General features: G+C 41.0%; 1 protein-coding gene across 5 annotated transcripts in view; it reads right to left on the bottom strand.

The window, feature by feature from the left end:
- FRY (FRY microtubule binding protein) overlaps window positions 1–18,299 on the bottom strand; it is a 232,117-nt gene extending 213,818 nt beyond the window's left edge. For 2 of the 5 annotated variants that reach the window (XM_030475571.1, XM_030475558.1), the window contains exon 1: window positions 18,153–18,299. The gene's annotated coding sequence lies outside the window, so the exon portion shown is untranslated. Of the gene's footprint in view, window positions 1–16,739; window positions 17,841–17,990; window positions 18,071–18,152 lie in introns of those variants that run through there. The other 3 variants (XM_030475572.1, XM_030475566.1, XM_030475567.1) reach the window with 3 other exon arrangements.
- Window positions 18,300–18,519: the final 220 nt, after the last annotated feature.

Genomic DNA, 18,519 nt, shown 5'->3' on the forward strand with positions numbered 1-18,519 from the left:
ATTCCAGATCCCGTAGGACATCTAGGACTATTTGTGTATTCTTGCACACATAAGCCATTGGTACTTTGCTTAAAAGTTTATGCAAAAAACCTGTCTTGGTCTATGCTAATGTGATTCTCTGAGGTTTTTTAAAGCAAAAAGCATGCACGAATATCAAAGAGCACACTGTAAATGATCGTTTCTAATCTTAGACATGTATCAATTATTCACTAGCTCGTTCTTCTTGTTCTTTATCATATAGACTTCACCATGGCAACACTATTCTTCACTTCCTAGCCTTAATCAGTGAATCTGTAAACTAATATTAGATTTAGCTGTTGAATTACTTGATCTTCTACTTATTACACCATGAGCACACACGTCTCTCTTTTTACACCATGAACCATACATAGTTTCCACAATATCAATAAACTTTCACTTGCTTAGCAATACTGAGATGGTAAGTTGTCTAAGAACTAGCTAGTTCCTCTTTTACTGCTAAGTATAAATATGTAGCTTTGAATTACCTCCAGCAAAATTATAACGGAATTTAATGTCTGAATGCAATAACTGTTCCACACAAACTGGGAAACGGTCCACTTTCCAAAACCCAGCTGACTTGACCTTGGACCTACTTCATGACAACATGTCTGGCAAATGGGGCTGTTGGCTGTCCCTGGATACTGTCACCACACTGCTCCACTCTTCTTGTTCAGGTTGTGTGGGAGACACACTTTGTGTCATCCTCTGCTGCCAGCAGTCTCCCTTGCAGAGCAACCTGCTGCTCCCTGACAACCAGGCTCTAACACAGGAAAATGTTAAGCTCCTGGTAAGGGACGATGCTAATCTCCCACCTAAAACCAATGCAGCTTCAAATACCACTGGAAAAATGCATGTAGTTACACTTTTCAGAATACTTTCTCCCACTCATCAGTGACGAGGTCACCACACCTCTATATTGTATTTTGAGTCAGCCCCACGGATGCACACACTCACAATACAGTTAACCATAATTCTCCACACATAGATATGAAATTACCAGCCTTCAGTACATCTGCACTTCTTTGAGACAACATAAGCTGCTCCACCAGCAACAGAGGGCACTAGGATTACACTTACAATTCAGTAACACACTGAACACACTGCAACTCCTCCTGCTTCAGTTTCTTTGCTCCTGCTCAAATTCTGGCTAAGTCACTAACTTTCAATGGTCTCTTCACAGGTCGCTGAGGAACTGGACGATCCCGGCCGCCTTCCACACGAGGCAAAACATGCTCTTAATTCAATTTCTGCATTAATATGCTAGCTAGCACATACACCAAATGACCTCAGGAGCTAATTCTTACACAATGTATAAGCCACACAATTTGTGCTATGCAGAAACATAGATTACAACCCCAGTGATGAAGTGTAGTACTCTTAGATTGCAGTACAATTTGAAATTATTTCACAAAGGACAAATAAACCAAACCTATGGTCCTTTGCTGTGACTACGATGGTTTGAAGAGATGGTCCCACAGCCAGCCAAGCTCACCTGGCAAACATCACACAAAGCTAACCATGGCAACAGGGGGGTACTGCAGCCTGTTCTAGAAGCTTCTACATGAACCCCAACGCTTTGCAGCTGTTACAGTGTCCCTCAGAGAGGCTTCAAAAGTAGTATCAGAGGAGAAAAAGCATATATACTAACATGAGAATGTCTCCCATGACATTTCTGTAGAAACACCACTGGAAGTTTATCAATATAACTAAACTAGCACTTGTGTGCATGCTGTCCTCTTTACATGAAGAAGATGGGCAGCACATATGTTCAGATCTGCTCTTGATGTTTGGTACCAAGCCTAAGATGGATACTACACAGAGGAGAAAGGGTTTTTTCGTTTTTATGGCCTTTGTCTGGACTTGCTGTAGAAGGACATGGACCTGTTGGAGCAAGCCCAGAGAAGGGCCACAAAAATGATCAGAAGATTGGAGACTGGAGCACCTCTACAATGAAGACAGGCTGAGAGCTGTACTTGGTCAACTTGGAGAAAGCTCCGGAAAGACCTTAAAGCAGCCTTCCAATACCTAAAGAGGGCCTACAAGAAAGCTGGAGAGGAACTTTTTACAAGGGCATGTAGTGACAGGACAAGGGGTTATGGTTTTAAACAGAAAGAGGGTAGATTTGGATTAGATACTAAGAAGAAATTCTTTACTGTGAGGGTGCTGAGACACTGGAACTGGTTGCCCAGAGAAGGTGTAGATGCCCCATCCCTGAAGACCAGTGCCCTGGCCCCTGAAGACCAGGTTGGATGGTGCTTTGAGGAACCAGGTCTACTGGAAGGTGTCCCTGCCCATGGCAGAGGGGTTGTAACTAGATGATCTTCAAGGTCCCTTCCAACCCAAACCAGTCTATGATTCTATGATTCTTCCTCAGACTTCAGCCACTTTCCTAAATACAAGCTATGAACAACTCCACAAACAGGGCATGACTAAAATACATCTTGCAGTAATCGACTTTTTATGGCATAAAATTAAGACAATAAGGTTTCAAAGCTTGAATTTGCAATTGTTTAGACTCCTATTCTACCTTTGATCCAAAAGGAGAACAGTATAAACCTACCTACACAAATTATACTTCCTAATTAAATTATAATGGTAATTATTTAAGCAAATAAGCAGGAATTTTTTATTAAAGCATAACCACAGGAACTGATAATACTAACAAATTTCTGCTGGGAATACTGAAAACTATCAGCATCCTAAAATGAGATCTTATTTTTAAGCCTTGTCATAAAATTGGGTTGGGTTGGGTTAATTAAAACTATGGAAAATACTTCTTTAGAGAATAAAATGCTTATTTAAAATAACAACAAATAAAATAAACTGCTACTTGAAAATCTTTCCGTGAACAAACTTGAGCCTTTTGAGACTGTTCTGTAAAAAATGTTATGTTTGTTATCTTTCACCTTGACCACCAGCTAAGTCTCAACAATCTCTTTGTTTAAGCGGTCAGACTCCTATGATGAGTATTAAAGAAAACTATGGTGGAAAGGCTTATTATCCCATCTCATGCATTTTTCCACCTGACCAGAAACAAAATCCACAGGGCTTTCTGAATCCTACGTAGCATGATGAAGATTCACTACTAGCATTCTTTTGTTGAAATTGTAGTGCAGTATTCCAGAGCTGATATTCAAGAAGTGTGAGGTCGAATTAAGCAAGTAACATTGGATTTATTCTTGATTTTTATAAAAAAAGTTTAGATTAACAACACACCCACCTTTCTGTCACACTACAATCTGCACTGTATACATTAAACATACAAACAGTTTTTGAGTCTTTTACATTGAAAACAAAAAAGAAAAGGCCAGATGGTTACTGGATGCATTACCTCTTGGTTCTGACTGGTAAGATTAAATGGAAGTTAAATCAAAATAAAACAGTTCAAACAATTAAAAATAGCAACACTATCTATTCAAAGATAGATATGTCTACACTCCAAATTTTAAGATGTTTTCGAGCTAAAAGATTACTTGTAATGGTAGACTGGATCCAGCCCAAATTGCTACTAAAGCTTAATGCGCCCGGTGATGTTGAGTGGGATTGCTCCATCCAGCAGCAGTGAGGATACAAATTCACAAGAATGACAGTATAGCAGCCTGTACCTGAAACTTCATTTAATGATGTTCCTAGTCTCATTAAAAGCATCTAATGCCATAAAATGTCTGACCTTAATATTTTTTTCTCATGATATTTCTGAAGACTTATTTCAGAAATTAATAGGCTTTTGTAGCTGTGAGATGTTGAGACAGTTTTACAGCATCTCATATGGTAGCAGGGGTTTGATTTCATTGCCCACACACAAGCATCTTGTGGTGCTTGAGATGCTGCAGCAAATCCTGGTCCCCAGGTGTCACCTGAGGGAGATAGAGGTTTCACATGGATGAAACTACAGTTACCCATTATGTGGTCCTGCTTGGGGCAGAAAACCTAGTTAAGACCCTCCTCACAAATACTGACAGAATTTGGACAGGCTTCAGGAAACTCCAATAGTTTTAAAGCATGTAAGCTGGTAAATAGAGAGGCAGAGAGAGATTAAAAAAAAAAAAAAAAAAAAAATTGACCAGCTCGGTCTTAGATTATTTGGTTATATTTTGCGTAATAATTAAGGAAACTCCCTGCAGAATTGCATTATACAATATTACGCACTAGTTAGTCACCAGAATGCCCATGATTATCAACTTTAGTTTCTGGGTTTAATTGACATCCCCAGAGATAAAAGAATAAAAGTATTTAGTACAGAGATGTCAGAGCCCTTTCAGTTACAAAATGGAGATCATAACCCAGTAACATGAAGTACAGGAAGTCCCCAAATCTACTTTTAACTTCCACGTATTTATGCACAACTCTGGGAGATGAGCCCTTTTTGAGAGCTGTGGAAACTAAGTTGGTCAGTTTATTTAAAGCAGGCACACTGAAAACATGAAGTGACTCAAGTTATGCCATAATAGAAAACATGGACTGAAATAGGTTGCTCTATCAGTAATACCCAAGCTCTTTTTTCAGTTCGTGTGCTATCTACATACAACTTACTGCATTAGGAAAGTTCATGAAATACATCAAAGACAACAGGCTGAATATCAGATTGTGCGAAAAACTAATTAGCTCCAAAGTTTGGTTATTAATGCAATGCACGTAGGCAATAATGCACGGACTGTTCCAATATAATGATGGATTGAATATTATTGTCTATAAGAAAGAAAATGTAATTTAGCAAAAGATTACAGCAAGAAGTCTTGATGGGCAAACACAGACCCAGTCCAAATGCCTATGACACTGGTTTAGCAGGCAAACCCACAGCTACTGTATTGCAGGAAAAGAGTGGCTTTTGCATCACTGCTCTTCTGTCTTTAGAACAGCCAGCCAGTGTTCAATGACATGCTTTTGCTTTGATCACAAGCAGGTCTAGAGACTGGAAAGCCACCAGCAGTGCTGACAACTCTGATGGTAACACACTGAGACACCAGTCACTTCCACCCTACTGTTGTTGATACTGGACCTATGATGCTTATAAGCAGTTCCTGCTTCAACAGAAATCACAGGAATCACTGAACAGTGACCAACTTGCATCATTAACCTTTTCTATTCCTGACAAATGCAATAATAATTAAGTTACAAAGTAAAATTGGATCCCTCACAAATACTCCTAAGTATACTTAAGAATACTTCAAAAGGGCATATGTTAATACGATAGTCTGTATCAACTCAAGTTCCAAACACAACTTCTGCATCTGCCACTGGCAGAAAACAGTATTTGTGTGGTATCATGGCCAGAGCCACAATACGAAGAAACTCTAAGAGGTGATGGGGGTGCCTCCTCAGAGACAGAGATCTCAGGTACATTCCAAAATGAAGCTGGTAATTTTTCTAGCAAGGCTGTAGCTCCAGCACCAATGCCTGCTTTGTACTACGGAATGATGTATGGTGTCTGGAATTACACAGATCCCCACAGCACAAAACAGGCACAGTCTGCACTCCTCTCAATTCAGTATTCCTATGGCCACATGACAGAGGTTACTGAGATGTTCTTCTGCTAAATGAAGGCTTATAAGAAAACATTGAAGCATGCTTCAAAGAGAGTGATGTGGGTTCATCACCCCTCTCTGTCAACAGCATCCTGCAGCGTGGAAGCTCATAGCAAGAACACTTTGCCTGCCCCCACCCTCAAAAATTTAACTCTAAGCTTCATTAATGATAGCATTCCCACTGAAAGGAACATGGGAACTATCAAAATAGCTCATACGAGTGCTTCATCTAATCCAGCATGCTGTCTGTTTATTAGCCTGTAGCAGATGGTTTGACAGAAGGTGCAAGAAATCTGTCAGTGGACAATTCTAGAAAGGGAAAGCGTCTTTTTAGTTGTTCCACCTAATTTGCTTATGTTTTGAAGCACAAGGATTTAAAGCAGCAAGGACTTCAAAAATACTTAAGTAATTTATATAGTGCATGCATCTATTTCATTTAAGTATCTAGTCTTTGGTTGCAGAAATATCAGCATCTTTTCACTGCTCAGATATTTTTTCTGTTAATTACATAAGCTAATGATACACCATCTAAAAAGAACTCCTTGCCTACTTGAGGTTTTTTTACTTTATTACACTGCCTTTAATCTTCTGTCAAAAAGGGTAGACAGAACACACAGTTCCCTTTCCTCATAAGGACTAGTATTCCACATATAGTTCTAAGTGGAAAAAGTTGAAAAGTGCCAATCTTCTCAATCTTGCTTTATATGGAAGGTTTTCCAAAGGCTATTTATCATTGTTGCCAGTCTCTGACTTCTATTTCTGCTCCCTTTCTGGACAGCAAATGGTTGTATGTAAACAGAGATCCTCACATCTTTGCTGACAACTAATTCATACAGTTGGGTGAGAAGAAAAAGAACTTCAGGGCTATATTATCTAGTAAACCACCAACACAGAGAAATATTTACTTTGATGTCTCGATGGTGTATATGTATTTTACTCCTTTTATTGAAGAAGTAGATCTTAATATGTGTCAACACTGAATTTCACACAACACAAATTTATTCAGAATCTTCTGTAATTTACTGTAGGCAAAGTAATCTGCAAGCATAGTGATGTTAACTTTTCACCCAGCACGGTGTCACAGTACTCTATCACAGGTAGCAGTTAAACAACTGCCTTTTGCACTCTTTTTCAAACAGTTTTTATGAGATAAGAAAATGCTTATCTATAATTTTAACCTACTATAACTGCTACTGTAATAATTCCACAGCCCCACAAAGTGTATATAAAGAAGTACCTGCCACAACAGTGCTTGAATATGGCTTACGTGGCATATTAAGGTTATGTCTATTCTTCCCCATCTCCCAGGGAAAACAAAACAAAACAAAACACAAACCACCTATGCAATATATTTAAATCTTTGAAAACAACAGAAAACCAGCTAAGCCATTTCCTCCTTTCCTTCATCTTTTAATAGTAGCAGAAATGAGAAGCAGTCTCATAACATTACAAATTGCTTCAGACATCATTTGGATACTGCTGTTTCTCAGATGGATTCAGGGGCCTAAGTACCATCAGACTTCCACCACTCACAAAATTTCTAGAGTCCTGGAGGCAGCCCGTGGATTCTCCCAAGGGATGGGGAACATTATCAGACTGTTCAAAGAATGGAGACTCATTTGTGAATAGCACAATCTTACATACTGCTACAATATACCTCAAAGCAAGGTATTAGCATGTGAATTAAGGAAAAAAAAGACTCCATGGCAATGCTTACAAGGAAGAAGAAAAGTAGTGATAGGAAAAAGACAGCACAGGAATTACTTTTACAATTTTTACAATGAAAAAAGGCAGCTACAGCAACCTTCCCTTCCCATGTCTTTCCCTCCACTAATAATTTTGACCATAGGAACTAAGGGAATCTTAGTATTTTCCATTTTTATAATTAACAGCACAATTTAAAAAAAAAAAAAAAACAAAACCACACACATACAAAAAAACAAACCACAAACCCAAACTCTTTAAATATGTTTATAAATTTGAATTGTAAATTCACTCAAAAATTCAGTGGAAAGCTGGCAAAAGCCAATGTCATCATATTAAATATGTGTATTTACACAGAACTTTGCACACTGTTCAATCTGTCAAAGATAACATGTTCTTGACTGTTCCTCTTGGCCTCATATTTCTGTAAATTGCATTAGCATTGCAACTGAAACCAAATGCAGACTTCAGATGGAACAGTTATGTTTCCGTTTTTATGTGTGACCATTAAAAAAAAATAAATAAAGAGAGTGAGAGAAGAAGAGGAAAAGAACCTCCTCAAACTACAGCTTTTGGTCTCTAAAGTTGTATTTTATACAAAAATAGGAACCTTAAGCAATATTATTGCGCACAAGAAGAGGGCAAGCTGGTTTGTTGCCAATTTACACTATTTAAAAAGCTCAAAACCAAATCTAACCCATAACTATGTCCATGCAGGAACTGTTCTTTCCTCTGAACCTCATTTCCAACCCACCAATCTTCAGCTGCTTCCTAGGGAGAAAAATACCCACATAGTCTCCTCCAAGGACAAATACATCATTTAGAACAACTTCTTCTAAGTGTCAATGGCAAATTGGTATTTGCATAAGCTTGTGCAGCTTTAGCTCCCTAAAACCCAACTTTTTATTTCCCCATTACTCTGAGTCATGTCCACACTGGAAAACAAAAGGATGGATGAGGTGCAAGCCCAAGCATCAAACCCCAACTGTCCATACTGTTCAGCAGCCAGCTAGCTCTTGGATCTGATTTCATTCTCTCTGTGATAGAGCTGTTCCAGACTGAGGTCAGGTTAGCATCATCTCCAGATCCTGTACTTGTGATACAGAAGTAGCCACTGAGGACTGGCTTCTGCTGGAGGCAGACCCACACTTCTCCATCTCCCAACCTTTATCTGCACTGCGGCTTCTGGCTCTCTCCCCATCTCCTCCTTGTTACACCTCAGAAGCTGCTCCAGCTAGATCATACCTTCTTTGAGGGTAATTGTCCTTCCCTTCTCCTTTCAGAAACATTCAATCTGACCCAAAAAACAGGCAGGGCTAAATATATAGGTAGCTGTTCTATCTTCCTTTTATGGTAGCAGTGGTTTTTATCTAGTATACAAGATACTGTAAGTATACAAAAAGAGGAAACAAATTATGTATGTTTATCTTCCAAGATGACATTAGTAAGCATTTTATGAACTGCAAGAGCAACGTAAACCAAATATTTTTGTTCTGAAGTGCACCTGCTAGTATTCTCATGAGACTACTGTAAATGACCATAGTCCATTTGCTTGCCACAGTTAGACTGGGCAAGAAATAATACTGAAACATGACTTTCCTGAGCCTGTGTGATGACAGAAAGTCCTTGTTACACTTTCCAGTGTTGTCTCTGAACAAGGCAAGTAAGCCATACAAAATTTTTCCATCATTCTGACACTCACTTGCCTGGACTTAAAACGTTTCCTACTTCTCAATAGACAAACTTTGAGAAGAGTAAAGCATCAGTCCTGAGTGATTCAAGACTAGCAAATTAGTTACAGCTAACAAGTAGCGCAATGAAATGTAAGAAGCTATTCAAAGTCAGCCTGACATGAAATCATAGAATAGTTAGGTTTGGAAAGGACCTTAAGATCGTCTAGTTCCAACCCCCCTGCCATGGGCAGGGACACCTCACACTAAACCATGTCGCCCAAGGCTCTGTTCAACCTGGCCTTGAACACCGCCAAGGATGGAGCATTCACAAATTCTTTGGGCAACCCATTCCAGTGCCTCACCACCCTCACTGCAAAGAACTTCCTTATATCTAACCTGAACTTCCTCTGTTTAAGTTTGAACCCATTACCCCTTGTCCTGTCACTACAGTTCCTAATGAAGAGTCCCTCCTCAGCATCCTTGTAGGCCCCCTTCAGACACTGGAAGGCTGCTATGACATCTCCACGCAGCCTTCTCTTCTCCAGGCTGAACAGCCCCAACTTTCTCAGACTGTCTTCATATGGGAGGTGCTCTAGCCCCCTTATCATCCTTGTGGTGCTTCTCTGGACTTGCTCCAACAGCTCCATGTCCTTTTTATGTTGAGGACACCAGAACTGTACACAGTGCTCCAAGTGAGGTCTCACGAGAGCAGAATAGAGGGGCAGGATCACCTCCTTTGACCTGCTGGTCACGCTTCTTTTGATGCAGCCCAGGATACGGTTGGCTTTCTGGGCTGCGAGCACACACTGCTAGCTCATATTAAGTTTCTCATCAACCAACACCCCCAAGTCCTTCTCTGCAGGGCTGCTCTGAATCTCTTCTCTGCCCAAATAGAATATCACAGATAATTTTAAAGAGTGTATTCAAATCAGTAGACACAGAGTTATATGCTGTACTTCAGCTGGGACACTGCTGATTTTCAGGCAGCTTTATCTGCCCTCATTTCTCTTCTGTAAATGTGACTTCTCGCCCTCTATCCTTGATTATGCTCCTCATTCACCTTATCTCCACCCAAATCTCACCCCCTCCAATGCCTTCACATCAATCTGTTAATTTTCCTCAATTTAGAAATGAGTTTATTTTTGCAATCTTTGTTTTTTCTTTAATCTTTCTCTTCAGGATTTCATTTCTCACCTCTGGTTTATACAGTAAGGCTAAACTGTTGAGAACATACAACATGTCAATTACCAACAGCATCCTTCTGAGTGCTGCAAGGTTTAATTGTGATTAATTATTGTTGTCAGAAAACAGGTTTCTATTCTTCTTTCTGCAACTAAAAGAAACAGGATATTGATTACCATTTGTTATGGGACGATTTCCTATTCACATGGTATGGACTAATTTCAAGATGAGTTCTCTAGTAAGACTTCCAGACAAATGACACTGCAACAGGCCAGAACTGAAACAACATATAAAAACCATCCCTACTTAAACTGAGCTAAACATTGTGTTGGAGTATGTGACTCCACAAGTATTTTTAACAGGAGGAGCAGGAGCTTTATAGTTCCAGTATATGTTAAAGCCATTCTTTCTAACAGGTGCCCCAATCCCACTTGTGACTCCACACTCCTTGTGCAAAGTCTTGCAAAGACATTCAGGACATTAAGCTCTAAGACACACACTCATAGAAATGTCTTGCCTGAATAAATTGTAGCTAATACTGCTTTCAAATTATCCACAAAAACTTAGAATTTATGAAAAATAAATAAGTTTTAATATGTGGGTCTGATATTTTATTAAAAATAAACCAGTATTTTTACGAGCCTCCTGTTGACACTAGGCATTCCAAGAAATATTATCTCGTTTTGGCACATGTTTTAAACTTCTCATATGCATGCAATTTTCTTTTTTGAGATGTATCTCTTTAAGGAGAGCATCAGAATTCCAAGTGCTGCAGAATAATTAAAATACAGATTTCAGGTCTGCTTTGCTAAAGCTAAGAAGCTTATGTGATCACAAGGTCTGCGAACATCTCTCTTTTCCCCTCCCAACAGTTTCAACCGCTTGGCAGATATTACTGATTTTTGACAGGATAGTGACCTCAAAGGTAGTTAAATTGCTACATGCTTTAGGGAAACAGATGGCCAAGTGAAGAACAAGCTTCTGACAAACAGCTCCAGTATGGATTCACATTATATTGCACATTAGCAGAGCACACACGGAGACAAACTATACCATGCCTTCAACGTACTAAAACCATTGATCATAACAATGAGATTAACCATAAGATAAAAATTTGTAAGAAAATGAGTTTTACTAGCAGCAGACTTCACAGGAGGACAGGCTTGCTGTGAATGATGCTCACATTTAATCAGGAGACAGAAGCAATAGGCAAATATAATATGAAAGATGCAGATTGTGCTATTCTATTTCTAAATCTTCTGAGAAAGATTATCTAATATAACTTTGAATAGTCACGACAACATCTCTCTCAGAATATGCATTGCTAAAAATATCTCAAATGAGCAATGCATGGAACTTTATGTATATAAAATGTAGAATTTTAAGGTACTAAAAATGTTAATTTAATAACAATAAAGTTGAAACAGTATCAACAGACTAACCAGGATCCATTAAACAATTACATAAAAAATTCTGATTAAGGTAATGCATACAGCTTTCCTTCTAACTCGTTTCAAAACTTACCATACTGGGGGGAAAAAAACCAAACCCCCACAATATTGATGTATTCTGTGAAGTCTGTTAAAATTACTTGTTAAACAGCAGTGCATGGAATTACGCACTTAAGAACAGTCTACACTGCTATAGTACAATTAAAAACAATTGTATGTTACTTCTTGTCTGTCATTCCACCCTCAGTGCCAACAGTAACTGCAGGATCATTCATGGTATTTCACCACATGCAGAGGGGTTAAAGTCACGCTTTCGCCCAACAGCAGTAAGGTTGTCACTCTCAACAAGTAATCCTGCTTGTACCATTAGAGAAAAACAGCTTGCTTTCTGGATGGATCAGTTTGTATTTTCTTTATAATAAGTACAAAAGTACATAGATTTTTTTTTTCCAAAGAACAATAGCATTTATTCAAATTTTTTTTGCTTTTGCATAGGATTAGATTTTTAGTAAGGACATCTGAAAGAAAACGCTAAGCAATAAAAAGAATGTAGAAACTGATTTCATCCTTTAGAAAAATAAAGCAAACTAACTCCACTGTATTGGTTTTTTACAACTTGTCAGGTACATATATGATGATCACAGTGAAAGTCCTGCAGTGAATGAATACAGGTGTTCTGATCCCAAATAAAGCCTTCCACAGGCTGAGACAGATTCTTTTTCAGTGATCTATTGTGCAAAGAGCCTATCTTTGAAAACCGATTCCTACCTAAATAAGAATCCTGCCTAAATCCCTGGCAGCGTTCAAGGCCAGGTTCGACAGAGCTTTGGGTGACATGGTCTAGTGTGAGGTGTCCCTGCCCAAGGGCAGGGGGTTGGAACTACCTGATCTTAAGGTCCTTTCCAACCCTAACTATTCTATGATTCTATAAGACAGCAATATCCTATAGCACCGCTAAATGTCTTCCCTTTCCTTCATTGTGTAGCATACAGAAAAATTCCAATCTTGCTCCAGAGAGGTGCTTTGGCATGGAATCCTATACCAGGTTTGTACACCTTGTCACGGCCTGGTCTGGAGGCTTTGCAATTTCTGCTCCAAGACAAACCATGTACTATGATGCGAAGAATAAAATAAATCCACATCCCAACAATCACTCATTTACAATGATGACTGACACTTGTATTTAAATTCCTTTCAAAGTACTCTAATTATCTGCGCTCTTACATAACTACAATAAACCAAAATGCTCTACCATGAAGCATGGGCTAATATTTTATAGGCATTAGTAACCTTATTTGCATTATTACATGCTTTCTCCCTGCTCATTTAAAAATATGACGAGGCATTTCAGAGAATCCTGGGGGGAAGGGGGGGCGGAAGGAGGGGGGGTGTTAAGTACAAACATTCAAGAATTGAGTCTTCAGTATGAGAGTGAACATGTACTATGTTTTTACTGCTATGCTTTTAGATATTTGCCTAAAATATCTGAGGAGATTTCTTGGCTGACATGGATAGTATAACAGAAAGTCAATAAAAGCCATGATTTTTACTAAGGCTATATTGGGAAAGAAAACTTCAATTGCCAGGGACAAAAACTGAAGTTTTAAATTTAGTTCTCACCTCCTGTGACTGCAGTAACCAAAAATTCTCCCATCGTTTCTCCAGCCTGACACTGCCATCTATAGCAGTCTCCTGCCATGGATGCTTGCAGCACTGATGCTGCTAGCAGAGAACAGAACGAGTGGTTGTGCCGCAAACACGAAGTGTTCTGTGGAAAGCAGGTTTGGATGCTACATCAGTCCAAACATTAGCAACCAATCACTTAAACTGGTGGAGTTGCCATGGGATTAGCACAGCAGCTGACTGATTTCTAGTCTAGGAGGAGGTAATCCTCGAGCAGGAGCCACAGCATTCCTTTCAGCGCCAATCTGGTGTATCTATGCAAGTCATGGATTTCTTTCCAGAAAAAAGAAACGTAAAGCCATCCACCTCACACAAAAGTTGAAGGAGCGCTGATTTGGAACAGCACTCTGTGCAATTTCAAAGTTCAAACACGTAAATCCTCAAATGTAGCGTGGAGTCTGTCAGGAGCTCGTGGAAACTACTATGGAATTTCACCAGCAAACTGTAAACCTTTCAAAACCCCCTCCAGAGCACCATGCAAAGACTATAAAGCTCAGAAAAAACCCAGCAGAAATTCCTAAGCAATACCATAACAAAATCTATGCTTAGGTTCACAGGTATTCATTGAATAATACTGACTAGTACCATTCTACCAGGTGTTATTTTGAAATTCTCATAAATACATATTCACACAACTTATTTTTACCAGAAGCCATCAACATCAGGAATCTAATAGTATTCAGAAAGGGACGCTGAGAATAAACATGAGGTGATAAGCATCCCACAATCAAGATGAGACTGATTCAGGAATTGAGCAATATTCAGAAATAGGCTGTACTATAACAACCTCTTTTTTTTCCTTCCGCTTCCACCTCAAGCCCACAGCTCAGGAGACTCAAGTAAGTATGCATCAGCCTAGAGGGTCATTTCAGACTTCTCTGTTGTTTGTTGATGCTGTTTATATATAAAATACTTAAACATTCACTAGGACAGCCCTTAGAACACAAACTTCACGTTTCCCAAGTTCAAAATAAAAGACCTAACTAACAAGCACGGGCACGCATGGGCACGGTCTCCACAGGAGAAGCTGAGAGATACACACCCCAGACCATCCTACAAACTGGTGATAATGGGATTCTCTGAGAAGCATGTTTCTGTTCCAGACCTTGCTCCAACATAAATAGAACAGGAATCTGCAACTGGGAAGGTTTCACACACAGATGAGTGTTGTCACCACTGCAGTTCAAAGTATAAGCATGTGGGCAGGAGCACCTCTTTTTCTCCGAATGTCACATTCACCCTAATCGTTGAATCTGGTGGAAAATACTCAGTGAATTTGGGCTGAGTGTGTAAACAGTCTGGCATCAAGCAAGCAAACAAAATCCCTGCATAAACTAGCTGCCCCCTAAATCAGCCGCAGATCTAGACCGAGTACTTGTATCAGAAACAAGTATGTCCAAAATTATCATAATCATGCATATTAGCATTTGAAGAAGCTATTAAACATTATTTGGGTTTTAAGCCAATTTCAAACTACAAAGCACTGGATTCACCTTGAACGTGGGATGCAAATTATCTTACATTTGTTCTTACAATTCCCTCTGAAGCATCTGGCATTACTCATTGTCACAGACCCCAGGTTTAATTTAGTACAGTCGTTCCAACATTCAGTCCTCCAGGCCATAAAACTGAAAGCGAATGAGCTGCATTATGAAATTCTGTCCTATAACAATAACAATAAAGCTAGTGACAGCATTTCTGTACACACTACAATAAGCAAACCATTCATGAGTCTAACAAGTGCATTCCCAGTTTCATGTTCTTGTCCAAATTCAAACTGCAATTTATTATATGAATCACTGCTATAGTGGTCTGCTTGCGGACTTATGATGATCTCCCCTTCCAAGATTTTGATCTTAACAGTCCAAAATAAACTGTTTTAGCAACTACGTAAATCATTCTCAAATACTGTCAAATCAAATAAAGCCTTATACCCGCCCAAAAAGAAGTTTCATCACGTGAAAATGTAATGTGTCATTAGTTTATTTATTTTACCATAATGACATGCTAACAGGAGATTAATACACACTGAGAAAAACCATAGTTCATTTTTGAAATAGAAAATATCATTTTAAAAACTCTGGAATATTAGTGGTGGTGAAATTTAAAATCTCAGATATATAACCTAGAGTTCAGTGAGCCTGCAGAAGAGGTTTATACATGTCAAGATTATCCAAGACTCACACAGGCATTACAGGACTAAATAAAATAATAAAAACCAACAACACCCCCCCCCCCCATACATTTGATTTCTTCCTGAGTGGAAGCTCACTACAATTAACACAAGCAAATGAGCATAACTGTGAGGTGTTCCCATCATGACGCAATGGCAGATGCTATCTGGAGAAGCAAGTTAAATTATTTATCAAATGATTGCAAATATCATCAAATTCAGTGCAGCCAGCCATTCAAAAGGCTTCTAATAAATTATTTGATATGGCTCTAATGGAAAGCCTGAGCTATTCAGAAGCATTTGCTATTAAGCAGCATCATACGAATGTTTTGAAATTCTACCCAGACAAGCCCGAAAGTGACATACTATGAATCACATTACAAAGATCTTCTCCTGCTTTTAAAATATCAGCAACATCCAAGAATTTACATAAATTAACAAACAAGGGATTTTGGCAGTCATGTGTCGTGATGGAGAACATGCAAATTTTTATTCTGCACAGCCTAAAACCATTTTTTTTTCCCCTCCTGAAAAAAAAAAAAAAAGATGCCCACATCATTTACCACATCAACAGCATCATAAATATCAGCAAGGCTTCTCCAGAGCATTAAACAATGCCTGTACAGTACAAAGGCAACTTCCCAGTAATAACAGGTTGTACTGTATTGTTTGAGGCACATCCCTTCCCAAGGAAAATCTATTTCAAGATTAAAGCCAAAAAGCTTTCCGTCTATTAAAATGAGTAGGCTCTTTGTCATTCCAAGAGACTATCTGACACTGTTAATGGAGAAAGGACTCTAGAAAAAGTTGGGAGCAAACTCCCAAATTCAGGTTAAGGAACACAAGGCCAGTGGGCAAACAGTGACGGGTAAATTATTTGACATTTATTTGATTTTAAAAATAAAAAACCAAATATTGTTCATAAGGTGTTTACGCATTTTAATTTAATATGCTAATCTGCTATTAACCACATTCAAGTAAATAGGAAATGTTAAGCAAATGCTCAGGAGGAATAATTTTCCAATTTATAAGAATAAAATTTAGCAATTATGCTTAGAGCAGTGTCATGAAGCAATCAGCCCTTTGGTCCAAAACACTAGCATGGCTTCTGCTAGCTTCTAGAACTACAGATGCTCATGACTACAGTCACCCACGGATGGATGTGAGGTTCAGAGCGGCAGGACGTGAGGAAATGCAAACAAATTGCAACATAGGAAATTGCCAGTAGATTAAGAAAAGAAATACACCACAAAGGCAGGCAGACACTGGCACCACCACAACCACAGAGACCGCGGAATCTCCACCCTCGATGATGCTCAAAACTCACCTCAACAAAGTCTGAGGAACCTTATCCAACTGGACTTGCTTTGGGCAGGACTAGATGACATCCAGAGGACCTTTCCACTTTGAAATACTCTGTGATTTGATGCTTTTTTTCTTAAAATTCCTTTCCCTATTGGAGATACACTTTTCCTTTTTCATTTACACAAGTTTCCCATACATTTGTAGTGGGTTTAAAATAAAAACCAGAATTCTGCTTTGTGAGAAATCATGACAAGACCATTGATACAACCGATACAATATACATATAAAATAATGTATCAGCCGATACAGCAGCTAAAACAAAACCAAAAGATTCATTTACAAAATAATAGCCAGTACTGATCCTTGCAGCTGCTTGACACTCCTTCAACCTGCATCACCCACATGTTGCAGGTGTTCCAGAGAGAAGTGACACGACAGAAAAGGAAGGAAACACCAGACCAAAAAAGCTCGAGTCACCCTATAAGAAGTATGGCATGAATCAGGTGTGCCTGTACATTAGACCTTGTGTCTCAAGCTGAAAACACACTGTGGAGGACAAAGCCACGAGTATCTTTGTTCATGTGCTTAAGGGGTGACCTTAAGGAAGATACAGTAAAAGCATCCCGTGTGCATCTGTGGATATTAACTACCTCACAGTTGCCTACATCACTGAAACAATTTTTTTTTACCTAAAAAAAATAGCTTAAACCCCCAACAAACACCACGAGGCCTCCAGAACCACTTTCTTTCCCACTCCTTAAATAAGAACTGTGCTAATTTTAAAACGCATTGTGATGGGAGGCACATCTAAAAATAAGTTTGCCGGCTCCCAGCGGGCCCCGTCTCGCCCCAGGCCCGTCGCCGGCAGCGCAGCCGGCCCGGTGCCTCTCGGCGGCCCCGCGGCGGGGCCGGGGCGGCAGGTGGGGCGGCGGCTTTGTCTGCGACGGGGTGCTGAGCGAAGGCGGCGGCGGCAGCGCGGGGACCGCCGGCTGGAGACCGGGCTCTGCGGCGGAGGGGCAGGGGCAGCGCCCACCTCACCGGCATCCCCCAAACTTTCTTCCGGGCCGCGAGGGAACAGACGCCGCCGCAAGCCCCCGGAGCGGAGCCGGGGCTCGCCCGGTGTCCCCGCCTCTCCTCGTTACCAGGGCGCGGCCGAGCGCCGCCTCCCCGCTCCAGCCGCCCGCCATCCGCCGGGGACGTGCGGCGCCTCGGCCGCCCGCTCCCCTCCCCTCTCCAAGCCGGCCGCCACCCGCCCGCTCCCTCACTCACTTACCCGCGCCCGGCGAGCGCAGCCACCGGCGCGTCCTTCCCTCGCTCCCTCCCTCCTGTCAAGTTGAGCCCGGCCTCCCTCCGCCCGACCCCTCCTTCGCGATCGGGAGCGGCCGCAGCCGGCCGGGCCCTCCCCCAGCGGCGCCTGGCACCGCCCCGCTCTCACCTGGGTCTGCCGCGGCTGCCGCGGGGGGAGCGGGGCGATGGAGGCGGCTCCGGGCAGACTCGGTCGGCAGCGAAATCGCGCCGCTCCGCCCGGAGCTCCCTGCGTGGGGCGGAGCGGGGCGGGCGGCTCCTCCCCGCCGGGACGTCCCGGGAGGCGAAGGGTGCGGTGGGCCGGGTCGGGCGCGGCTGCGTTCTGTCTGTCAGAGAGACATGGAGCGACTAAGGCGTAGTGGCGGGAGAGCGGAGGAGCCCCGGCAGGGCCGGCCGGGATCTTGCCGCTCTGCGGGGAGAGGGTGGCAGGAGGCCTCTGCGCTGCGGGGCGAGGGCGCGGCCGGCGGGGCAGGCTCCGGCTGCGGGGCTCCGGGACC

Source organism: Strigops habroptila, chromosome 2, assembly GCF_004027225.2.
Source record: "Strigops habroptila isolate Jane chromosome 2, bStrHab1.2.pri, whole genome shotgun sequence".
NCBI classification, from domain to species: Eukaryota; Metazoa; Chordata; class Aves; order Psittaciformes; family Psittacidae; genus Strigops; species Strigops habroptila.